Below are 26,947 nucleotides of genomic sequence, written 5' to 3' on the forward strand. Positions count from 1 at the left end.
CCAAACGGATTCCCCACAATAAATGGAAAGCCACGGGCGCAGCTGCTGTCCGGCTTGAAAGATCCTGTCCAAGTTGTCCGACAAGCAGTGGGGGAGAGGTCAGTGGTGCCCTGCCTGGGCCATGCCTGGTCTCACAGGATGGGAAATCACTTCGAGTTACCTCCCAAATAGATCCTTTCTGCAGTGAAGCCCCCTGGAAGACTCCCTTACACCTCTTCAGACCTTCACAGAGGTCAGTCTTGTTTCCCGTTTGCACCTGCTGAGGCCCACAATTGAGAAAACACGCAGACCTGCCACACCTGTTGGCGTCTGCGGCCCTCCATATTGTTGCCTTTGGTTTATGCGACTGTATTTTTTCAGGCCGTCAACAGCTTCTAGACAGATTCTTCCCTACCTGCTCTAAAAATACACCACTGGGTCCTCACCCTGCGAAGACACAGGAAACAGAGAGCGACAACGAGGTGGCCGTGAGTTCGGCCAAGCGTTCTGCAGATGAAAAGCCAGCTCAGAGCGCTGTGGTCCCAACAGGTGTAGAAAACAAACTAGACCTGTCTCTAAACACAAGCCCCAATTCAAACTTCATCACCTCTCCCCAGGGACCCCGCCAGTGGCCCTCCAGGTGGCTTACCAGTTTATAATGGTTGCAGGAATCCCGACTCTCTCCCCGGGCAGGAACCCACAAGTTGATGCTTACAGGCATGGCTCGACCCACAGCCCACGCTCGGTCCCTGCAGTCCATGGCCTACGCCCTCCCGGGGTGTCTAGTTCAAAGCACTGCGGAGGCGTGTGAAGCCTCCAAGGTTAATTTTAGCTGAAGTCATGCTCCCACTGTGGTCAGATTTTCTTACACAGGCCACCTCCTGAATCGCGGCAGCTTATGTTACCACAACCCGCTGGGCAGCCCTCTGGCCCTCAGCTGCAGTTCTACACTGCTGCCATTCTCCCCCCTCATCTCCCCCACCCCATGCTCTTCACCCTCCAAAATAATCGAACTGTGTTTATATTTTCACGACACACTCGAGGGAGAGAAATCACAGTTCCTTTTGCTGCCCCAGGCAAACGAACCTGGGGAATGCCCCCCCCCCCCCGCCCCATGCTTGGCAAAGGCTGGGCAAAGGCCGAGGGATTGTACAAACTTCACTTGAACCGGGCAGCACAAGGGCGGGAGCCTGATGCTTCAGCTTCCGCAGAGAGGTTTGAAAACCTTTGTCTAAGCCATTAGTTGCGTGGGACCCTCACGTGTCTTGTCTTCTGCCTGACATTCTTTTTGTCAAAGGGAGGCACAACCGTGCCGGCCCTTCCATTTCTCTAAACATGCTGCTGGAGAGGACTCTGCAGGTTTCTACCCAGAGGTCTCGCTCCTGCAAAGGAAGAGAGTGTGAGCCTTCATTCAACTCTGCAGAGGTTCTGAAAAGGCTGTCTGTGCAGGGCCCTCGGATTCCAGATTGCAGCAAATGGAGACTTCAGGAGGAAGGTCCCTAGAAGCAGTCTATTTCAGGCAGGCCTCTCTTCCTGCTAAGCTCAGCGACTGGGACCCGGGAGCTTACCAAACCGGTCTGTGCCAGGGTTGCCTGCTAGATGGAATTCTGATCTGCTCTTCAGATGGCCTTGTTTCAGCGTGGACAGGACCATGGAAAGGCTATGGAAAAATTAAACATATCTGGAGTGGCCAACTGCAATCTCCCACCAGACCCCACAGCCTACAACCTTGCAGGCAAAACGCTGGTGTGCAGTGCTTGAAATGGACACTAAGGCCACACCCAGAAACTGCTCCCTGTAGGATGCAATGCAATGCCCTTCCCCCGCCTGAGGGCTACCTGTTAACACTCCTGTGGTGTCCTAGGCCCCTCTTTCCTAAGACTCATTATGCTTGTAATTACTTCATTCCTTCAAGACCTTACTGAGCACATACTCTGGGGCAGGCACCCTTCTAGGCTGGGATGAGGCAGCAGTGAGTAAGAGAGCCCTATGGGGCTTTATTCTATGGAGAGACAAAATGGCAATAAACCGATTAGCAAGTTAATATCAGAGAATGATACATACTCTAAAGCAAATGCAGTGGATGGGAATTCCCGGTCGGTCTGGTGGTTAGGACTCCACGCTTCCACTGCCAGGGGCCCGGGTTCGCTCCCTGGTCGGGGAACTAAGATCCTGCAAGTGGCGCGGTGCGGCCAAAAAAAAAAAAAAAAATGCAGTAGAGAATGAATAGTGAGGGGAGGAGGGATCCTATGTCAGGGAACTCAAGAATGGCCTCTCTAAGGAGTTGACACTGAAATAAAGACCTAACTGACAAAATGGAGGCAATCATGCAAAGACTCAGGGCGATGGTTGTCCCAGACCAGCAGTATCAGCATCACCTGGGAACCTGTTAGAAATGCAGATTCTCAGGGCCCACTTCAGGCCTCCTGCATCGGAGACTCTGAGGTTGGGTCCCAGCTGTCTGGGCTTGAACAAGCTCTCCAGGGTTTTCTCATGCACACTACAGTTTGGAACCCACTGAAATAGGGGACGAGCGTTCCAGGTGGAGAACTCTATAAACAACAGAAAGCTGTGGTCCCGCTCCCGGCTAGAATCCCCAGCCACCAGCCCAGCGCCTAGCACAGAGGAGGATTCCAGTATTTTTTGACTTCTTGCCAAGCTTTAAGCCCTAGCACCCTGGACCCCAAATAAAAATCACAAAGATATAAATCACAAAAGTGTTAAATTCATAAAACTTCAGCGAAAGCACCCAAAAAGCAACAGGAGGAACTCATTTAGAATTCCAGGTGGCCAGTGGGAAGCGTTCCGTCATGTCTGAAACTGCCGGCAGCTAAGATTGACTCTTCCCAATTTAATAAAACTTGGCATCACAAAGTTGGCAATTAGATTTCCTGTAAAAGGCTAAATGCGGTGGCCTTCTGCTTCCTGGATTCTGAAATTCAGTAAGAAAGGCATTAGTGTGTGGCAGCTGGGATAATCATTTAATTGATCTTTTCTACCCAGAGAACCCTCCCTTCCCGGCTTCAACCCACTGAATTGTAAATCAATGTCACCTTCATTGTGAGCATGAACAAGGCAGGAAAAAACACCCCCCTCCCCAAACCAAATAGGAGTCAATTTCCTAATGGGGACTAGGTGAGGCTCTAAACGGGTGCCGCTATTTCTCCCCCTCTGGCCTCCTCCTGGGCCACCCACACAGCTCCGTGCAGGCCAGTGGGAGCTCCAGTGACATGCAAAGCAGGAGACAAGGCAAGGCGCTTCCAGTGGTAGGAATTCCTTGACAGAAATGGCATGATTCTGATGTCAGTCAGACCCAGTTCAGATCCCTGAACTGGACTATATTTTGAAAGCATCTGCAAAGGCATTTGGCATGTAGGAAGGGTTCAATAAATCATTTCCTTTTCTCCTCCCTCCTCATTCACACTGTATGTAATTTTACTCATTCGTTCAACAAATATTTATTGAGGACCCACTATATATATATATACCCACTTACTAGGGATGGAATGATGATCAAAAAGGACATGGAGCTTCTTATCTTGAGGGAGGGTCAGGTATTAATCAAAGAAGGATGTCAAGTAAAAATAAAGAAAAAGATGTCAGAGGGCACTTGTGGCAAATGCTACAAAGATGAGTGCGTGGCGCCATGAGCCTGTAATGGAAAAATTCAACCTGTCTAGAGATTATTAAAATACAGATGCCCAGGTCCCAGGCTGGCATCTAAATCAACCTCAGGACATGGGGTCCTGGCACAGGGGTGTTTAATAAGTTTCACAGGGGATTCTACTGCTTGAGTGGGAGGTTACAGACCAGCAAGGGAGGAAGGCTAGAATGATCAATGTGCTAACTGGTTCGAGTTGGAAGCTCTATATACATTATAAACTATTTTTAGTTTATAAACTAAATAACAGTTTATAGTTTCAGTATAACTATGTACTGACCTATATAGTATATCGGTATAAACTAATGTTTAGCTTAACCTAGATACAATATTTATAGATACATGCTTTAGTATGCACAAATTTATTTCCTTGTTCTGTCAACTGAAAGGATCTAAAAACAATGATATCGCAGTGGCAACAAGCACACCCAGTGCCCACATCTTGGTTTCTAATACTGTTTATCAATATAAGGAACCAGGGCTCCTTGGAGAAACGGCCGATTCTTGGGCTGCGACAGGAAATATTCAGATGTGCCTGGAGCACATTATAGTACCAGAAAGGCAGGATACATCCCCACACCAAAACACATGGATGGGGTTTTGTCACAGGAGCTAAATGAAAGAGCTCCCAATGGCCAACACCGGAACAACTGACCAACAAGAGTAATAAAGAATTAATAGTATTGGATTAAAACCCAACGTATGAAACAAATAGCCATGAATCCATACTAAGAAATAAAAGGTTGAATAAATAAATAAATGAATGGGGAGAAGAGAAAAATCTCCCATGCAAAGAGAATTCCAAATATGTCAATATTGGAATATTGTCAATATTATGTCAATATTCTGTTCTCAAGGAGGTACCACGTGAATTGCCACTCCTTTAAGTGTGGGCTGCACAAAGAGAACAGTACGGAAGCGACGGGAAAGAGTAACTTCACCGAGAAACCTGATAAAGACCAACCCATCCGGATGATCAAGGTCTACATCCACATCCGTAAGTTGTGTTGATAGTAGGCACCCCTGATACAAGGTGATGAAAGTGGCACTTGACCTCTCTGGTCTTCCCCCCCAAAACCCAGAATCTTAGTCTGCTCATGAGAAAAGCATCAGACTGATCTCAATTGGGAGGGGCCCTTCTACAAAATATCCAACTAGTACTCCTCAAAACTGTCAGGGTCATCCAAAACAACAAAGTTTGAGAAAGTGTCACAGCCAAGAAAAGCCTAAGGAGACGTGACAACTAAATGTAATGAGGTGTCCTGGATGGGGTCCTGGTACAGATAAAGGACATTAGATTAAAAAAACTAAGGAAATCTGAATAAAGTACAGACTTTAGTTAATGATGTTTTAATACTGGTTCATTAATTGTGGCAAACATACCATACAAGTTGTTAACAATAGGGGAAACTGGGTGTGGGGTACATGACAACTCTCTATACTATCTTCACAGCTTTTAGAGTAGGTTTAAATTTTCCGAAAAGTTTCCTTACAAAAGATAACACACAAAGCTCCACAAGTGACGACAGTATGCAGGCAGGTTTGAAAACTGAACTCTTAACCACCCGTGGATAGACTGTTGATTTAGCCATTTCAAGGGCAGAATGCCTTCCCTGAAGTTAGATTTGAGATCACAGAATTTCAGAAGCATCATTCACTTATACACACACACACCCCCCCCATACATGGATGTAATGTATATAAAGCCTATACCCCAGTTATTATGTACCAGAAACTCTTTCTGCATGGGTGAGTCTCCTTGAATGCTCATGAGTAACTGTTAAGGATAAAGGGACTTAACAGAAAAAAAAGGCCATTCAAAACTCCAGGTTTTGCTTTGATCCTTTCAAGAGGGCTACGAAAGAACTATTTGTGCCCAGAGAATAAGTGTTGGGAATCTCCCAGGTAACAACCCTGGGCCCCAATTCAAGAGATCCCATTTGTTCTTAAAGATTCTGCATTTGATTCTTCTTCACCTTTAAAAGAAGGAATCAAAACACTGGAGGGTCCCTCAAGTTAAACAGATCAAAATGAGAGGTGAGACATTGTAATCAATAACGTAAATTAGAACACACCAGATCCTAAGATCTTCAGTATGTAAAAAACCTCTCCAAAAGTGAATTTAATACCCAATGGCCCCATGGTCTGGGATTTTGAAGGGGAAAAAAAATTCCTCCCTATGATTGGAAACACAAGCCCAGCTTTCACCAGCAATAGGTGGCAGCATTTCTGTTCTCTGGGCCACATTCTATATACAGAATTGTTACCAACCAGTAATAGACAATTAGAAGACAAGGGGTTTTCAAGGTCCTACTGCATCCCTTGTTTTCCATTAAAGGATATACTCTTTCTACAAATCACTTTGGCCAGAGATAACAAAATCACGTCTCTTTCTTAAAATACAAAAGAAAAAATTGAAGTGACAAATTAATTTCCCCAAACATAATAAAACTAATTCAATCATCTTGCACTGGCCATCTGCTTCACAGATGCAAATCTAACTGCACTTTCTACTGCCTGATAACTTGCTTAATTCTGTTAGCTCTTGTGACCCTGCTTTTGTAAGCAGTTCTCAATGGGACCTTCCCCGGTGGCTTCTAGACAAGGAATTGGCTGCGCCAGAGAAGTGTTTCTCCAAGGAGCAGCAGTGATGCAGCCCCTCTCCAGCTGGCTGCCCATCAGCAGATGAAGTTTTAAACAGGGCAGTTAAGATGGCTAGACTTTCAGCCGAACTCAACTGGACGATGGGTACTGCACAGCACTTCCTACATGTCAGGCACTAAGCCCTTTACATGCATACATCACATTTAATCCTCACAAACTGAGTTAGTTTCTATGACTTTCACTCATGAGGAATCTGAGGTCCACAGATGTTAACACACTTACTCAAGGTTTGAAAACAAAGCCTTTCGGACCTGACAGCCCATGCCACTGGCCACTATGCAGGTCACTCAGCATGACAAAGTGGACTGCCCTGAAGTCTGAGCTTAAACAGAGACACTAAAGCAAGCCTGGGACAAATGTGTAAAATGCAGGATTTCAAAAGAATACTGGGGTTTCCTTGGTGGCTCAGTGGTTAAGAATCCGCCTGCCAACGCAGGGGACACGGGTTCGAGCCCTGGTCTGGGAAGATCCTACATGCCGCGGAGCAACTAAGCCCGTGCGCCACAACTACTGACTGAGCCTGTGCTCCAGAGCCCGTGCTCCACAACAAGAGAAGCCACTGCAATGAGTAGCTCGTGCACCGCAACGAAGAGTAGCCCCCGCTCAACACAACTAGAGAAAGCCAGCACAGCAAAGAAGACCCAATGCAGCCATAATTAATTAATTAATTAATTAACTAACTTCCTTAAAAAAATAAATAAAATAACAAAGGAATACTGGAGAGCCAGTTTCAAGACTTTTCCTGCTCCATCAGATGGAGGATATTAAAGAGACGAAAAACTGTGGAGAAAGAGGATTTGGGGGAGAAGGGTATCACTGGAGACCACTGTGCTATGAGCACATGCTCTACCCATTCACTCAAACCTGGGTCAGGGGTGCTTCAGTGGGGTCCCTGGGAAGCCTAAGATGAATGTTCCTGCAGTTAGAGACGCTGTGGTCTAAGATCTGACTCCCGCCCTGAGAATCTGGAGGGATGAGGGAGTGTATGACTGACTGTTTCAGTGGTGGAGTCAGGAGACTGTTACAGGCTGGGATTAGCCTGCAGCCCACACTGTTGAGGCAAGAGATTTGGTGTTTTCTTGGAGGGAGCGCACACCAGGGTTCATCTGGGGTTCCTGTGAAGTGGTCCCTTAAAGTCCTCCACAAAAGAAAGACTCAGCTTTCAACAGAGCAGGGAATGAGCTCAGGGAGGCACCATCGAGTAAGCCCCTTTCTCCTCTGTGTAGTTCCCTGGGGGCTGGGGAGGGCGGACTGCTTTCACTCTTCCTCTGCAGGGGCCTGACAATTCAAGTTTGAGCTATGATTAAGTATTATAGAGGGGGGATACTCTAGTTTCTCACTTGAGGCTATCTTTGCAAGTTATTGTGACCATGGGACTGTCTATATGAATGAGCAGAATGGCCATGGGCTACGAGAGCCTTCGTCCCGCAACAGGAAAAAAAACTCGTGGGCTTTGTCCACAATCCACACATTACACGTACCCAGTATGCCAGTTACATGAGCAGGGCAGAGTCCCCTGGGGAATCTTTAAAAAACACAGATGTCCAGGTCCCACCTTCAAAGACTGATGCAGTAGGTTTGAATGACCCAAACATCTGCCTTTCTTTTCAAAGTTCTCTAGAGAATTCTGATGCCTTGGCAGGACTGAGAACTATCAGATCGTGCTCTATATACAGATATAGGAATAATTATCTCTGAAAGGAAGATAGAAGATCATTTCATCAACACCCAGGTTACTTCTTAATATTTAGAAAATCTGCATTATTTGGTGAATGAGGCAGCATCGTTATTAAGTATGTCCCACAAAAGAAGGTTTCCAGCGTTGCTTTTTCTCATCTCTCAAAATATTAGAAAACGGTGGCATACAAAAACGATATGATAACATTACGATCAATTCTCCACCCCCTCCCCAGAAATGAACCTTCACTTTAAAGATAAGAGAACTGAGATTTAGAGATGCTATTTGCTTAAGGTCCAGCAGTTAACAAGAAGCAAGGCTGACAGTCGACCCGGGTCTTCCGCTTTCAAAGACCAGGTTCTTAACCACTGTACCTTCTTCCTTCTAAGAATCACCATTAATGTAGAAATCAAGACATTCTTTTCCCCTGGCCCCAGGCCTGATCCTGTTCCAAAGTTTAAGTTGAAGAAGTGCAGGTACTTGAGATGAAAGGGATCCGATGACAGCAGAGGTGACTGATGCAGGATCATTTCCTACACAGAACTTCAATGTCAAGGCCGCTAAGAAAGAGTTATCACAAACGATGTAATATTCCTTTGATGGAGAAAAAGAATTCAGGAAAGGAATATTTTCCAATGAGAAGTTCACTGGAGAATTCAGCCATCTACAAAATACATTAGATTATAAAGCCAGAAGGAATCTCGCCTGACATTTTAGGACCTTGTTTATTTTCATCTAAGGGTGTGGGAAAGAAACTCCTTAAAGATGGAACGCTGTGGCTACCCAGGCAAATTCAGCGTGAACGAGCTTTTAAAAATCACATGTTCAATCAACGACTTAACTACAAGTGACTGAACTATCAGGGGACAAAATAAATAAATAAAACCCTCTGGAGTGACATTCCAGGTTCAGAAATCAGACACGCATGGTTTCATGGAAATTATCCAGGCTTTGACGCCAGGCAGAATTTGGGCTGGTTTGAATTCTGGCTCTGTCACTTACCGGCTGACCTGGTGACTCTGGGCAAGCAATTTACCTTTTGACACTCAGTGTTCTCTTCTGTGAAATGGAGGTGTGAACACCCCAGTTTAAAGGGCTGCTGGCGGAATGAGAGGTCCGCTAGGGAAAGCCCCAGCCGCCAGAAAGCAGAATTCCCTCAACATTCCGTAGCTCATCTTTTTGAAGAACCTAGATAAACATGGCTAGATATTTCAAATAAATGGAGAGAGACAACCGGATAAGGAAAAGCGGCTCACGGCACATGAAATTTTAATGTCAGCGACAGTTCAGGTTCGGGCCTAGTCAATAGGAACCATAAATAGCTGTCACCTAATGGCCATGTCCTCTTGAAAATGGGTTATTCGTCTGAGTCCATCTCCCAGAGGACAGCTGCAAATACCATCAATACTGGCACTAAGCAACAGCCTTATTTATAGCTAAGGGACAGATTCCAAACATAGACGAGGTCATGGAGGCTGAAACCCCTTCTCCAAACTCCCAAATTCCTAGAGGGCTGAGAGGTGAGGCTAAAGAGCAGGTCTTACAGGAATGCCTGAGCACAGTGGGAAAACTGTCAATAAAAGTGAGAAAAACTGAAAAGGAAGGAGAGGTTTGAAAAGAAAGAAGCAGCCACGAAAGGAGGTACTGTAGACAGTGCTACGTATGTCTGGCGCTGCTGAATCGGCCACCACCTGTCATGAGACTGCCCCCCATCTCTCGGCTAACACCTACTTGTTAAAAACTGGAAGACCTCTCAGAATCTATCAGCATGTTCAAGGAGGGCCAGGAAGTCTGCCCTTGGCCACACCTACCAGGAAAGCAATCTCTAGTACCTACAGAATCAAGTCTCAAAGCCTTAACTAGACTTTTAAGAACTGTTACTTAAGCCGGTAACAGTTATATCCCACTCCTCCCCTGATATCCCACTTGTCCCCTTCACTTTAGCCGACTGCAACTACTGGCAATTCCTCATAGAGAACCACCTCTTTCCAGGCTCTGGGCCCTTAGTCCTGCAGCGGGAATGCATAGGCTTCACAAATTGGAATCCTGTGTATTTCTCAAAGAGCAGCTGTTTTGAATACCACTCTTCCCCCCAAAAATTGTCCTCAGGCTTTTCATCCAGGTTCTTAGGGGTCTTGACTCCTAGTTCACATCTTAAGGTCTCTGAGGGCAGGAGTTATGATCTTTATCTCCATATTCCCTTGCAAGTTCAGTGCCAATTCAAGTGCCAATAAGTGTTTGTTAGATGGATGGAGGGATGAAAGAATAGAAGGAAGAATGGATGGACTTGATGGATTAAGAAGAAACCAGCAGGGAACACATTATCCATGGTGTCATTTGTCGTCCAGTACAGCCAAGAAATGGAATGTCCTGGTTATCACAATATTCTGATTAATAAAGTGTTCCACCCCCACCCAACACCATTCACAGATTTGGCCACAAGCAACTGACTATCTCAAGATGGGCATAAAATCTACCTGGCATTTCAAATGGAATAAATAAGACTGTCATCTGTTGATGATTCAGAAAGCACTTGGACATCCTGCAAGACTCAAGGTTAGGAATCTCAATGGCCACTGCACTGGTGTGTGAGAAGGACGGGTTGCAGAGCACTGATTATAAAAAGAATCCTAGACAACTAGACATATGTTTGCTGAAAATGTAACTGAAAATAAGTAGTTTTTCTACAGTCCCTTCTTCAGTGGAGTCTTACAAAGCTAGGATGAACATTATAAACTTTCAACCAGATGACCCTACAAAGCAGCAGAGACATGAAAAAACACAGAAACACACACACACCACCCCGAAGTGCATGAGGTCTGGCTCTTTCCCCTCAGACCCAACCGGCAGACTTGAACTCAAAAAATCAGTGGCAAAAGTCATTAAGCACCCTGGCCACAGACCACATTAAAACATCTCACCCTTGTCTCGCACTTAACCCCGGCCCTCCCCTCCTCCAAGTTCTCCTTAGCTTTGCCAAATGTTCCTAGACGAGGCCCGTGCTCGTTTGACCAATTCCCAATTCCACCAGCCACAGATGGGCTGAGGTAGAGGAAACACACACCAAACAAGTCGGGCTGCTACTATTATTATTTCCTTTTTTAACATCTTTATTGGAGTATAATTGCTTTACAATGGTGTGTTAGTTTCTGCTTTTATAACAAAGTGAATCGGTTATACATATACATATGTTCCCATATCTCTTCCCTCTTGCGTCTCCCTCCCTCCCACCCTATTATTTTTAACTTGGCTCCTTGGTGCTCGCAGGTAGAAGAACCGGTTCTGTTGTAAACAGTTTCTCCGTTGCCAAAGCAGAGAGTAGCACTTGGGGCTTCCTGGGCCTGTGGTCCTCTGCCACTAGAGCGTTCCCAAGTGGTCATCAGACAGCTCCCGCTCACAGGTGCTTTCCTGAGCCAGGGCATTCTGCCTCCTCTCAATTAATTATATGCAGCATCTCAGTGAATCCTCACGACATCTTCTGAGGCAGGGATTACTACCCGCTGCACAGATCAGGAAACAGATACTCTGGAGAGATAAGTGACTCATCTAAGCTGCACAGGATTTGAACCCACATCTGTCCTCATCATGAAGCTATGCTCCCACCATTTCAGGACATCACTTGGAAGGATAGGGCATTTCTCACTGCCAAGTGCTCTCTTGTGCTCTGTCCCGGTCCCAAAGTGACTAGCTGTGGCAGCCTCTGCAACTAGAGGGGGGCATGAAAGGGTGAGCCGATACTCACCAGAGGACACAGCCCCCTGCTTGGTTTTCCAGGCAAAACTAAGGTACTCTGCAATCAGAGGCTCCGTCTGAGTCCAACAGATGTGCCGGCGATTCCACTGCATAGTTTTGATATACTGCATATAACTAATAAAGCGCATGCCCACCTGGGAGTTCGCTGGTGCCAAGAATGAACAGAAGGGAATGTATTGCAGAAATATTAACCTTGGCAGTCTCCTGCCACAGTAAACCGCTGGCTGAGCTTTAATGAAATCTTGCACAAGAGCAGAAACATCTGTATCGCTGGTAAAAATAAACCCCAGTCTGGAACGCACGACTGTCATTGCACAAGGACACGACAAACTGGAGAGAAACGGAAAGGAAGCCTTTCTCTACGATCAAAATGACTGTTCATAACAAACAGAAGATGGGTCTGCTCACCTCTGTCTGTGTTCTATAGTCAGGCTCACTAGCTTCTTGCGAATGAAGATGTATGCTCAATTTGCACAACTCAGGCCTTCCTAGCAGGCTTACGAGTGTGGGCAAGCAGAAGTCCTGCAAGCTGCCCATCCCCACCGACCCTTCCTGTCCCCACAAAACCATTCTCCAGGATGAATGAACACCATGCCAGCACAAGAAGGCCTAATTGCTTTGTTAAGTATCCGGAATGAATTACTCATCCGAGCCAAAATTAAAGCACGGACATCGCTTTATTTAAAAGATATAGTAAGAAGCCAGTCTACAGACCACAAGTGGTCAGGGGAGGCCTCAGCAATGACACCAAGTCGTTGTATAAGTAGGGAATATGATACCTTCTGTGCTAGGTGGCCTTTCCCAGAAAACAAACAGCACAGGAACCGAAATCAGACAGTCCTAGGGTTGGAAGGCCTCTCGCCCAATCTCCCTCCTCCTTGACGCACACATCCCCTAATCAAATCCTGGGCCAAGTTTTCCCAAACTCCAAGGGATGAAGACCTCCCCAACCCCCAAGGAAGCCATCTGACACTACCTTAGAAAGCTCTTCCTTCTGCTAAATTAAATTTTTGTTTTGTTTGATGGGGAGAAGCCCAGAGATGAATCCTACCAGCTCTTGGGAGATAGAAGGTGGCATAATATCTCTTCCATGAGTCTTTATATAATAAGAGTGTTTCAACTTCCTCTAAATATTTTGTAGAACAAGCTTTCGGTTCTCTCACACCCTGGCTGTTCTCCTCCTATCTAGAGGGTGATGACGGATAATGATGACAATGGTGATTATTAAAATAAAAGCAATTATCTTAGCTCTTATTTAGTAAGCCCCTACTAGGTGACATACACTATACTATGCACTTTCCAGGCACTTCTACTGGAATCCTCACAACAGCAATAGTTTGGGACTATTATTCTGTCCATTTTACATTTTGAAGAAATTAAAGCTCACCAGGTGACGTAACTTGCCCAAGGCCATAGAGTTAGTAAGTGATGGGGCTGGGATTCAAACTCAGACGGACTCACTGTCCCCTTTGTCCTCTCCCTAAAGAGGGCACCAGTTCAGCTACATCCTTCTAATGGTCCGCGAGGTGGGCTAAGGACATCATACTTCCATGAGTGGAACCCGAAACTGACATTCTCTACTGGGAAAGACTCAGACCCTGAGCAGCAATGGCGACAGTCTGCCTGGGAGAAGTAAGTCTTCAATGGGGAACAGGAAAAGGAAAGTGGGAGGCAGTGAAAACAAACTGTTTATCATTTAACAATCTGGAGGAATGTTGGGCTTGGAGGAGACACAGCACAGGGAGAGGGGCCAGAGGGTGGCAGCAGGAACCTCATCCCCACAGCAGTAGATGGCTGGCAAGAAAGCTGCTTTCTGGGAGACCCAGTGGGTGCAGGGAGCAAAGGGCCAGTGTGCCGGCTACAGTCAGGGGGCAGGCCACCTTTGTGCCCACCACTCTCCACTCCCCACGCCGGATGGGACCCTGTTGTTGCCAAACTGGTTGGAGTAAGTCACAGACAATAAAGATGACCTGTCTGGCTGCCATATCCCTGATCAAAACTGACTCATTTCAAAGGTGGACTGTCAGCAACCTGGGAGGCTGCAATCGGACAAGGAAATATAAACCGTGAGGTTACTTCAGGGGTTAAAAAACAAAACTTCTCCGGAAAAATGAAGTTCTCTTTTGTGCTTCTGAAATTCTCAGACCTGAGAACTCCATGAAGAAACGTATGGGACACTACTTAAATACTTTGGGTCCTGAAGTAAGACCCTAACGTTCATTTGGCCTCAAGCTTTGTCCGGGATGGGGAGATTTTCTGCAGCTGTGAGCTTACAGAAATGACCCAAGTCTAGAGTTCGGGCTGGGATCTCAGGTGTTTGGAGATCCCAACTTTACTTCCACACACCCTCACGTTTTAATCACAGTACGATGAAAGCACAAAGAGGTTCCAAAGAAAATATACACACACGCACACACAAATACACCTATTCACACATGCGCACACATAGACACAAACACCTATTTTCCTTCTCTCTCCCCCTCCCCCTCTCCCTTTCTCTCTCTCTCCAAGGAATCCCCAAGCTACCAAGTTAGACTCGCACTAAGCTTACACCTTACACTAAGCTTAAGATCGGTTCAGGGCCTGGATTTTCAGAGTAAAACCATTTGGGCAGAGGAGGAATTTACTAAGCCGGTCACAGGTTATCTACCTAGAAATGAGAAGAAGAACTGATTTACATTTGATATGCTGGGGGAAATGGGAATTTTCCTTGCTTCTCCAACCCTGGGGATTTAAGAACCTTGAAGATACCTACAGATGTGTCTACGAGGGAGCAGCCAGCTGGAGCCCTCTTTCTTTTGTAAGGCTGTGGGCCAACCCCTAAGTGCTGGAACATCCAGAGGACCCCAGAAAACCCCACCGGGCTTGTCAGGAGTGGGCCCAGTGCCACTGTGTGAACAGAGCTGCCAGCAAGTACGATACACTCAGCTCTGCCAGAGGGGAACTTGGGTCTAGCTATGAGGAGGACGGAGATGCGGCAGGATGATGGGGAGGATGCTGGGGTCAGGAACACTGCAAAACCACCACCAATGTCACACCTGCATCAATCAAACAAAGTGTGTCAATTTAGTACAAGACGTGGGGCTCCCCTGGGCTCTAAGGAACTGCCAAGATACGCCCTTCTATCCAAGTGTGAGGCCCTGAGCTGAAACCCAGGGGCGGGCAGCTAAAACAATTTCTCCATCAAATTCCTCTCCTGAAAAGGCACGTGTTCCGGCCTCCTCTTGACTGCTGAGGCCACACAACGTCTCTCAGGGCTCTGATGCCCTCATCACTATATGTGGAACAAGGCAAGGGGGAGACAAAGAAAGGGTCTGAATAGCACCCACACACCTGCTCTCTTCCTGCTACTGGGAGTGTTGCGTCTAGGACTGTATTTCCTTAACAGTTTGCAGGTGCTCTGCAGGAGAGAAAAGCAAATGCTGACTGTCCTGGCAGAGGCAGGAGACAGGCCTGCTCAAGCTCAAGGGGATCCCCCAGCCTCCCCTCTCCCCGCACCAGTACAGACATCCAGGTGAGCTACAGCCCAGCACCTAGCTTGGCCAGTCTTGGGAGATGACACGTTCCTTGTACAAGGCAACTGATGCCAGATCGCACCCTTCTGCCCACGCTGGGATCCACTGGGTTTTTTGTTCTACTCACCGGGGGTCACAGCGTCTTAGAAGAGTTTCGGTGACAGGGACACAACATTGAGCAATTATAGAATGGACTTAGTGAAGATCTGTAATTTGGAATGCCCTCTTTTCTCTCCCTCACCTCTAAATCCTACAAAAATGTTCTCCACTGGTAGTTCCCCACCTGGGGGCCTAGGATCCTTGTGGTCCTCGAAGGTATAACAGTACCTAAGAGTTCACGTGGGCGTAAGAATGCTTCCAATCAACCAACAGGAAAAGGACAAGGACTGTCACATCTGCCACAGGGTGGGACCTTAGTAACGGCTAAAGTTGATCCATGCCACTTCCTGCCAAAACTTTCAATCTCATCCCATGACCCTGAAAGTGAAGTCCCAACTCTCGAGACCTTGGCAAAGTCTTTCAGAGCCCAGCCTGTGCTCACCTCTCCTGCCTTAACCCCCTGGAGGAGGTGAGCGCTAGAGGGGTTAAAAGAACACCAGCGAGGGTAGTCCCAGTACTTCGGATCTATGGATTTGGAGATTTTGCTTCCAGGAACCCATAGAGGAATGGGAGGCGGTCAGGTGTACTGGAAAAGCTACAGGCTTTGAAATCAGTTAAACCTAGACTCAAAAACCCCCTCCACCATCCACTTGGCAACCTCAGGCAAGTTACTTAGTATATCTGAACCTCAGTTTTTCCTCTATATGTACAATGGGTATCATGTAAAAGGAGCTTCAGGATGACCTATGTAAAGCACCCATCGTAGTGCTTGGACAGAGTAAGTTCTGGACCCCAAAGCCCCTTGCAAAAAGCCCCTTGCACTTTCTAATTATCCCCACACATGCATGGACCACCCTCTCCCCACATCTTTTTAAAACCATTTTCCCACAGCAGAGGAGACTGGCAGAGAGATTTCAAACCAGATTTATGAAAACCCGTAACTAGAAGATTAAAATTCCAAATGTCATCTGGATAAGATGGGCCAGATGCTTGGAGAATTACAAAAAGCCTCAAGCTCTTTGCACTGGCAGAGAAGTGGGAGCTGTCAAGGAGCTCGTGCCAGAGGGTCTCACTGACTGAGAAGGAGTGCACTCCACCTATGATGGCAAAGGAGAGACACATCTTCAGGACTCGGTGGGTGCACTGCACTGGCTAGATAAACTCGAACACCATCAAGTGGTGTTTGGTGAGGGCTTTTATTCACTGGGAGGCAACCATGATTCAGGGTTGGCTCACTGGCCCTTCTCCTAGGTAGCTCCGGAATGCGTCTCTGTCTACCCTGAGGCTGCTGGGGGCCAGAGGGAGGGCATCAGACCAGGGCCACTAGGAGAGAAAACCCTAGAGGCTAAGTCATTAGGACCACGTACACACCAATTGACTTCAGCTGGTCAGCACCACCTCACACTGCTACCAAAAAGCAGAAACTGGAAAGTGAGCAACATTTCCAGAACTCCTACCACATGCACACCAACCATGATGAATGCTTCACACACATGACTTCACTGAGCCCTTCTGACCACCTGATGAGGGTCTGTGCATCGTCATCCCTACTCCGTAGAGGAGACTGATGCTCAAGGAAGCTAAATGTACCCATAGTCCTATAAGTCCCAAACACAAAGAAGCAGAGTAGGGATTTGATCCAGGTATTTCTGATTCGAAAATGCATCCACTGTCCTAGAACTTGCTCGTTTCAGCTAGAACCGTCACATCTCATGGTCCATTTCCACAGAGGCTGGCCCACTCCCACTGACGACCATGGCCAAAGCAGCTCAGGTAGGAAGTTAAATCAAGTCATCAATGTCATTATCAAAGCACTAAAAAAAAAAAAAAAAAAAAAAGTACAAGAAAAAGAGCAAACAAACATTCACAGAAAGATAGACAAGATGAAAAGGCAGAGGGCTATGTACCAGATGAAGGAACAAGATAAAACCCCAGAAAAACAACTAAATGAAATGGAGATGGGCAATCTTCCAGAAAAAGAATTTAGAATAATGATAGTGAAGACGATCCAGGACCTCGGAAAAAGAATGGAGGCAAAGATCGAGAAGATGCAAGAAACGTACAAAGACCTAGAAGAATTAAAGAACAAACAAACAGAGATAAACAATACAATTACTGAAATGAAAACTACACTAGAAGGAATCAATAGCAGAATAACTGAAGCAGAAGAATGGATAAGTGACCTGGAAGACAGAATGGTGGAATTCACTGCTGCAAAACAGAATAAAGAAAAAAGAATGAAAAGAAATGAAGACAGCCTAAGAGACAACATTAGGCTGGGACAACATTAAATGCAACAACGTTTGCATTATAGGGGTTCCAGAAGGAGAAGAGACAGAGAAAGGACCTGAGAAAACATCCGAAGAGATTATAGTCGAAAACTTCCCTAACATGGGAAAGGAAATAGCCACCCAAGTCCAGGAAGCGCAGCGAGTCCCATACAGGATAAACACAAGGAGAAACACGCCGAGACACATAGTAATCAAATTGGCAAAAATTAAAGACAAAGAAAAATTATTGAAAGCAGCAAGGGAAAAACGACAAATAACATACAAGGGAACTCCCAAAAGGTTAACAGCTGATTTCTCAGCAGAAACTCTACAAGCCAGAAGGGAGTGGCATGATATACTTAAAGTGATGAAAGGGAAGAACCTACAACTAAGATTACTCTACCTGGCAAGGATCTCATTCAGATTCAATGGAGAAATCAAAAGCTTTATAGACAAGCAAAAGCTAAGAGAATTCAGCACCACCAAACCAGCTCTACAACAAATGCTAAAGGAACTTCTCTAAGTGGGAAACACAAGAGAAGAAAAGGACCTACAAAAACAAACCCAAAACAATTAAGAAAATGGTAATAGGAACATACATATTGATAATTACCTCAAATGTGAACGGATTAAATGCTCCAACCAAAAGACACAGGCTTGCTGAATGGATATAAAAACAAGACCCATATATATGCTGTCTACAAGAGACCCACCTCAGACCTAGGGACACATACAGACTGAAAGTGAAGGGAGGGAAAAAGATATTCCATACAAGTGCAGATCAAAAGAAAGCTGGAGTAGCAATACTCATATCAGATAAAATAGACTTTAAAATAAAGAATGTTACAAGAGACAAGGAAGGATAATACATAATGATCAGGGGATCAATCCAAGAAGATATAACAATTATAAATATATATGCACCCAACATAGGAGCACCTCAATACATAAGGCAACTGCTAACAGCTCTAAAAGAGGATATCAACAGTAACACAATAATAGTGGAGGACTTTAACACCTCACTTACACCGATGGACAGAACATCCAAACAGAAAATTAATAAAGAAACACAAGCTTTAAATGACACAATAGACAAGATAGATTTAATTGATATTTCTAGAACATTCCATCCCAAAACTGCAGATTACACTTTCTTCTCAAGTGTGCACGGAACATTCTCTAGGATACATCACATCGTGGGTCACAATCAAGCCTCAGTAAATTTAAGAAAACTGAAATCATATCAAGCATCTTTTCTGACCACAAAGCTATGAGATTAGAAATCAATTACAGGGAAAAAAATGTAAAAAACAGAAACACATGGAGGTTAAACAATATGTTACTAAATAACCAAGAGATCACTGAAGAAATCAAGGAGGAAATCAAAAAATACCTAGAGACAAATGACAATGAAAACACGACAATCCAAAACCTATGGGATGCAGCAAAAGCAGTTCTAAGAGGGAAGTTTATAGCTATACAAGCCTACCTCAAGAAACAAGAAAATCTCAAATAAACAATCTAATGTTACACCTAAAGGACCTAGGGAAAGAAGAACAAACAAAACCCAAATTTAGAAGAAGGAAAGAAATCATAAAGATCAGAGCAGAAATAAATGAAATAGAAACAAAGAAAACAATAGCAAAGATCAATAAAACTAAAAGCTGTTTCTTTGAGAAAATAAACAAAATTGATAAACCATTAGCCAGACTCATCAAGAAAAAGAAGGAGAGGACTCAAATCAATAAAATTAGAAATGAAAAAGGAGAAGTTACAACAGACACTGCAGAAATACAAAGCATCCTAGGAGACTACTACAAGCAACTCTATGCCAACAAAATGGACAACCTGGAAGAAATGGACAAATTCTTAGAAAGGTATAACATTCCAAGGCTGAACCAGGAAGAAATAGAAAATATGAACAGACCAATCACAAGTAATGAAATTGAAACTGTGATTAAAAATCTTCCAACAAACAAGAGTCCAGGACCAGATGGCTTCACAGGGGAATTCTATCAAACATTTAGAGAAGAGCTAACACCCATCCTTCTCAAACTCTTCCAAAAAATTGCAGAGGAGGGAACACCCCCAAAGTTATTCTATGAAGCCACCATCACCCTGATACCAAAACCAGACAAAGATACTACCAAAAAAGAAAATTACAGACCAATATCACTGATGAATACAGATGCAAAAATCCTCAACAAAATACTAGCAAACAGAATCCAACAACACATTAAAAGGATCATACACCATGATCAAGTGGGATTTATCCCAGAGATGCAAGGATTCTTCAATATATGCAAATCAATCAATGTGATACACCATAATAACAAACTGAAGAATAAAAACCATATGATCATCTCAATAGATGCAGAAAAAGCTTTTGACAAAATTCAACACCGATTTATGATAAAAACTCTCCAGAAACTGTGCATACAGGGAAACTACTTCAACATAATAAATGCCATATATGACAAACCCACAGCCAACATCATTCTCAATGGTGAAAAACTGAAAGCATTTCCTCTAAGATCAGGAACAAGACAAGGATGTCCACTCTCACCACTATTATTCAACATAGTTTTGGAAGTCCTAGCCACGGCAATCAGAGAAGAAAAAGAAATAAAAGGAATACAAATTGGAAAAGAAGAAGTAAAACTGCCAGTGTTTGAAGATGACATGATACTAAACATAGAGAATCCTAAAGATGCCACCAGAAAACTACTAGAGCTAATCAATGAATTTGGTAAAGGTGCAGGATACAAAATTAATGCACAGAAATCTCTTGCATTCCTATACACTAAAGATGAAAAATCTGGAAGAGAAATTAAGGAAACACTTCCATTTACCATTGCAACAAAAAGAATAAAATACCTAGGAATAAACCTACCTAGGGAGACAAAAGGCCTGTATGCAGAAAAGTATAAGACACTGATAAAAGAAATTAAAGATGATACCAACAGATGGAGAGATATATCATGTTCTTGGATTGGAAGAATCAATACTGTGAAAATGACTATACTACCCAAAGCAATCTACAGATTCAATGTAATTATTGTCAAACTACCAATGGCAATTTTTACAGAACTAGAACAAAAAATCTTAAAATCTGTATGGAGACACAAGAGACCCCAAATAGCCAAAGCAGTCTTGAGGGAAAAAAACGGAGCTGGAGGAATCAGACTCCCTGAATTCAGACTACACTACAAAGCTACAGTAATCAAGACAATATGGTACTGGCACAAAAACAGAAATATAGATCAATGGAACAGGACAGAAAGCCCAGAGATAAACCCAACTAATCTATGACACAGGAGGCAAGGGTATACAATGGAGAAAAGACAGTCTCTTCAATAAGTGGTGCTGGGAAAACTGGACAGCTACATGTAGAAGAATGAAATTAGAACACTCCCTAACACCATACACAAAAATAAACTCAAAATGGATTAGAGACCTAAATGTAAGACCGGGTACTATGAAACTCATAGAGGAAAACATAGGAAGAACACTCTTTGACACAAATCACAGCAAGATATTTTTTGATCCACCTCCTAGAGGAATGGAAATAAAAACAAAAATAAACAAATGGGACCTAATGAACCTTAAAAGCTTTTGCACAGCAAAGGAAACCAAAAACAAGACGAAAAGACAACCCTCAAAATGGGAGAAAATATTTGCAAATGAATCAACGGACAAAGGATTAATCTCCAAAATATATAAACAGCTCATGCAGCTCAATATTAAGAAAACAAACAACCGAATCCAAAAATGGGCAGAAGACCTAAACAGACATTTCTCCAAAGAAGACATACAGATGGCCAAGAAGCACATGAAACACTGTTCAACATCACTATTAGAGAAATGCAAATCGAAACTACAATGAGGTATCACCTCACACCAGTTAGAATGGGCATCATCAGAAAATCTACAAACAACAAATGCTGGAGAGGGTGTGGAGAAAAGGGAACCCTCTTGAACTGTTGGTGGGAATGTAAGTTGATACAGCCACGATGGAGAACATTATGGAGGTTCCTTAAAAAACTAAAAACAGAAATACCATATGACCCAGCAATCCCACTACTGGGCATATACCCAGAGAAAACCAGAATTCAAAAAGACATATGCATCTCAGTGTTAACTGCAGCACTCTTTACAATAGCCAGGTCATGGAAGCAACCTAAATGCCTATCAACAGACGAATGGATAAAGAAAATGTGGTACATATATACAATGGAATATTACTCAGCCATAAAAAGGAACGAAATTGGGTCATTTATAGAGACGTGGATGCATCTAGAGACTGTCATATACAGTGAAGTAAGTCAGAAAGAGGAAAACAAGTATCGTATATTAAGAGATATATGTGGAACCTAGAAAATGGTACAGATGAACCAGTTTGCTGAGCAGAAATTGAGACACAGAAGTAGGGAAAAAATGTATGGACACCAAGCGGGGAAAGCGGCGGGGGGGGGGTGTGTGACGAATTGGGGGATTGGGATTGACATGTATACACTGATGTGTATAAAATGGATGACTAATGAGAAAAATAAATTAAAAAAAATAAAACATTAAAAAAAAACAAAATAGGACTATTCAAGATTTAACTTCTTCTTGTTTTAGTTTTGGAAAGTTATATTGTTAGAAATTTCCATTACTTCAACATTTTCAAATTGGCAAAAAGTTGTCCATATTACCCTATTGTAAACTTTTCCAGGTCTACGTAATCTATGTCTACGTCCCCTTTTCTTGCTGATAATGATTTTTTCATGTCTTTTTCTTTTTTTCTCATTAGTATCAATATGAGGTTTCAAAAATTTTACTATTGTCCTAAAAGAAAAATATCTGAATTTTATTGATCTTCTCTATTATTTATTTTCTATATAATTTATGCTAACTTTATTTCTTCCTTCCCTCTACTTTCTTTGGATTTTATATAAAAATAAAATAAGAAAAAGAAAAAGAGAGAACGACTTGTGCTGGAAGGATGATCCTGCGCCACAGTCTAAGATCAAAACTATCCGTGAGTGAAGGGAAAATGCTCTTCAGAAGGAACCTGCTTCACTGACCAAAACGAAAACCTACAATCACCTGGGATTCAGGATCTGTTAAGCAGAGAGTTCACTCTCTTTGAAATGAAAAAGGGAAACACCGGGCGGAGCAAAAGATCATCTCTTGCTGTCTCTAGCCTTTTTCATGCGGGTTGAGCCCACATCCTCCTGCTACATTCACCTCTGCACCTCCATCACGTCACACTCCTACTCTCACACCACCCGTTAGCGACACTTCTTATCATCTGAGATCAAGTTCAGAATCCTTAGCTTGGCATTCATGGCTCATGATAACCTGGCCTGTCTCCCCTCCAGAGAGAGGCAGTGTGGCTTAACAACTGGGCACACTGGCTTCAGTGTCAGCCTAACCTGGGTTTAGCAACGGGGCTCAGCTGCCTAATAGCTGTGTGACCTGAGGTGGGTTATTAAGGTTCTCTGAAGCTAAAATGAGAAGAAATAACATTCAGAGGAAGAATGGAAACACGGCATGTAAAACGTGCTCAGTATAATGCATGGAACCTAGGGCCCACTCACGAAAAATGAGACTGGAAATTTTTAAGCCTTCATGCCAGGAGAGAGGTTGATACCATTGCAGTTCCACCTCTTGCTTTTCCTGACCTAGCCCTCTCTACCACATCCCCCTACATACCCTGACCAAAATTCTGCAAGGTCCAGATCACACCAATACTGTTCTCTCTTTCCTGTGACCTTGCTGGTACCGCCTGTTACCATTTAACTGGGATTTGCACACTTACCCTGGTTAATTATCTGCTTTATCTCCCCATGGTTATGTTGTCTACTGGCATTTCACATCCATTTCTGTCCCCTGCTATGTTCTCTTCCACTTCCATACTGCAGTGTGGAAGCATATCCCAGACTCCCTTGCAGCGGGGGTTCTGAGTGTGACTTAGGTTCCACCAACAACTTGCACTTGCATGAGGTCTAGAAGGCAGGCATGAGGAAGAGGGGGCTGGCAAGCAAATTACAACAGATGGGAGTGGTTGTGGAAGCCAGACTCCAGGTTTCAGAATCTGGTAATCAGCTTCGTGGGAGTCAGAGGTAGGTGGGTGGGGGCAGCAGGGGAGTATAACAACTCTAGCATAACAGGCCCTCTAGATCTCAGCTGTGGTGGTTTGGCCTTAAGATGAAGAGTCCAACTGCACCTCCTAACTTCTGTCCTTAGCAATTTTGTATGTTACCAATTCCCTGTATTAAATCCCTTCCTGCTTGAGTTACCTAGAATGGTTCCTAGTTCCTGGACTGATGCCAAATTATTAAGACCCCCCCCCCCCCCCCGCCGACAATTTGCTCTTCAGCTTCTCAAGCTCAGTAATTATCACATTATCTGTATGTAGTTTAGTGCTTAGCTCTGGTTGTAGGGGCTGCTCACTGAATCATGAGTCCATCAGGGATCCAGATTTATTTTCATCCTTATAGCCAACTCAGCCTAAGTAGCCACCTTCCCACAGCACCTCTCAAAGCCACAGCCTGTGAAACTGATGGACGAGAGTGTATATTATCCAACAGTGCCCATGGCCAAGGAGGGCTCCAAGTATCTGCAAAATCATATGCTGGGAAAAAGAAATAACTGCCAACATTTGTCCCAAAGCAAACCTGGATGACAAAAGCAGATCTGTCGCTGGGACAAAGTTTCACCACACTTATGAGGTGGCAAACTCAGCACTGACTTAGACTAAAACTTTCTGACCATTCTGTGAGCTTTGATAGTTCCTCCTTCTTTCCCTGGTCTGTCTTTGTCTCTGGTCAATAAGAGTCAGACTTGCTTTGTAAGTCTGTGTTTCACAAGTGTGGTAGATGAACCCCTGGTTGTGTGCTTTGTAAAATTTTAGACTCCACATTGGTGAACATCTTATTGTAATGGCTATGTATTTATTTTTGTGATTACTTTCTATTATGCCCAATGATACTGCTTTTGCATTTGTAGTTGGAGTATATCGTTTCCTCTTTAAATAAACTGCTTCAAATTAAGTCGTTACTACGAAGAAAACTAGTAGGTAAATAAGCAATACAAGCGGTAGACAAATATGGCAAAACTATGAATACGGCATAAGAATGACTAAGTTTGGGTGACATTGACTTAAATCAAAACCAAAATAAATATATTTTCTGGGGAATTTCAAATGATCTTATCAGGATAGTATGAGATGGCTCTGAGAACATTCATAATTCATTCTACATAACTTTCCATCCCACTTCTCTTCTCAGGGCCTTGGGAATAATCTGGTCTTCTAGGAAGACTGTCCAGTGGCATCAGGAATCTCAATAGCCTTCTGCAGACTGTGATCCTGAGCAAATTACTCAACCTCGTTTGGCTCACTCCTGTGCCTGGGAAAGGAAACCTTCAGGCGCCCACTTACTCCATGGGGCGCTGAGGAGGACAGAAAGATGGAGCTACGTCTTCTAAATGAAATCGTTAATTTCAATGATTGTCTTTAGTTGAACTGATTTATCTAAATACAGTTTTTGATACGTATAATCCCAGGGGTGGGGGAGAAGAAAGGTTTGCAATAAATTATTCCAATAAATGAATCTTAATGGGGGAAATGTTAGTATCCAGATATACCCTTTTAAAACACACTTGTTTATTTTGGGTCCTTGTGAATATTCATGAACAGAAATGATACTGAAGCCAGAATGAACAGCCTACCTCCCCCGATTCCTGCCAGCATAGAGAGGGGGATAAGAGTTTCTAAGCAATTCTCAGGGTCATAGGCTTCTTCTCTTCCAACTGGATGCCCCCCCTTCCTTAAACTGAAGCAGGTGTGGCCTCAAGGGGTCAAGCACCTAGACTCCAGGCACCCTCAGTGGGATACAAACACACCAGTTTTCTTCTGAGAAGCTGGCTTCCAAAGAAGACAAGAAACAATGTGTTGGCATACAGTTGGTGCCAAATAAAAACAACACTAGGCTGTGGCTGATTCCCTCAGCCATATGGCTGCAGAGCTAAGGTAACCCCAGGATGCAGATCCACAATTATGAGCGGAAAAGGAGGTGGGTGATTTCCTCTCTAGCCATCCCACAAAGATACTACTGGCACTTAGGGTCCCCCAAAACCCAGTGCAAGAGGGCAAAAGAGAAAAGGGTGTCAGTAAGGCCAAGGAAGTAACTCACCATGAATTTGTGCAGGATGAGGCTAAATTCCCTGTGGACATACTATGGTCATTTTTAGCAGAGATGTCACAAAGCACATCCTAGAATATGTTTGATAAGGGAAAAAGTCTTCTGGGTAAATGGTTGTGATATTCATTGTAAATACCACATTGGTCCACCACCGTTTGGGGCAGGGTTGGGGTGGGGGGGGAGGGGAGGGCAAATCTACTGCGTAAGGCATTCAAGTTGGGCTCTCTGGCAGCTGCAGCTTGTCCACAAGACTAGGACCTCAGAGGGGATGCGAGAAATGCAATGTAAGAAAGGCTCCACATACAACGTAACAACAGTATACTTGGCGTGGGATCCCAACAATAGCTGGGGGGAGGAGGAACGTGGCTGGCTCAGGTGAGGTGAAAAGGAAGCCTCCTTAGAACTCCAAGTACAGATGTCCCTTTTCAGAAGACCCCGCCAAGTCCCTTGCCCATTAGTTTGGTCATTTGTTCTTTTGACAAATATTTACTGGCCCCTACCTTTGAGCCAGATACTGTGCTAGGTGTCAGGGATTCAGTAGAAAACCAGACAGACGTGTCCCTGAAGCCATGAAACTGACCTGTAAGTTGGGGGAGACGGATGATACAGAATTTAATATATTAATAAATAAGACGGCGTCATCAGTGCATGTGGTGTGTTATGAGGGAAGGAAAGAGAGGGACAGAGCTAGTGATTGAAGGGATCACTGCTATGGTGAGGGCGGGTGGAAAGTGAGGCTTCTCTGAGGATAAAAGGAGAAGGAAGAACCATGCGAAGAGCCAGGTAAGAAGATTCTGGGCAAGAGAACAGCCAAGACTAAGGCCCAGAAGTGGAAAAGAGCAGGAAATTGTGAGAACAGAAAGGCACCCCGTCCCCAGTGCCTGCCCCCAAAGAGAAAAGAGTAATGTGGGGTGATGTTGGGCGGCAGGCAGGGACCTGAGGACGCACGACCCCCGCAAACCACGATGGTGCAGGGGAGGGGATTTTATTCGACTTGCAACGGGCAGCCATGGGAAGGTTTAAACAGGGAGCAAAATGATCTAAGCTTTCAAAAGGTCACTCTGGCCCCTGTGGGAAGAGTGGACAGAGGGGTGGGGTCAGAACTGGAAGCAGGGAGCCTAGTTACCTGGCTGCTG

The 26,947-nt window shown here is 44.3% G+C and overlaps 1 protein-coding gene across 11 annotated transcripts in view; it reads right to left on the reverse strand.

Moving 5' to 3' along the window:
* Positions 1-26,947, reverse strand: part of NAV2 (neuron navigator 2) — a 766,131-nt gene that overhangs the window by 295,408 nt on the left and 443,776 nt on the right. The window contains exon 1 of one of the 11 annotated variants that reach the window (XM_060303435.1): positions 629-661. The exons of the other annotated variants lie outside the window; for them this stretch is intronic. The gene's annotated coding sequence lies outside the window, so the exon portion shown is untranslated. Of the gene's footprint in view, positions 1-628; positions 662-26,947 lie in introns of those variants that run through there. 11 annotated transcript variants of the gene reach the window in all.

Source organism: Globicephala melas, chromosome 8, assembly GCF_963455315.2.
Source record: "Globicephala melas chromosome 8, mGloMel1.2, whole genome shotgun sequence".
Lineage (NCBI taxonomy): Eukaryota > Metazoa > Chordata > Mammalia > Artiodactyla > Delphinidae > Globicephala > Globicephala melas.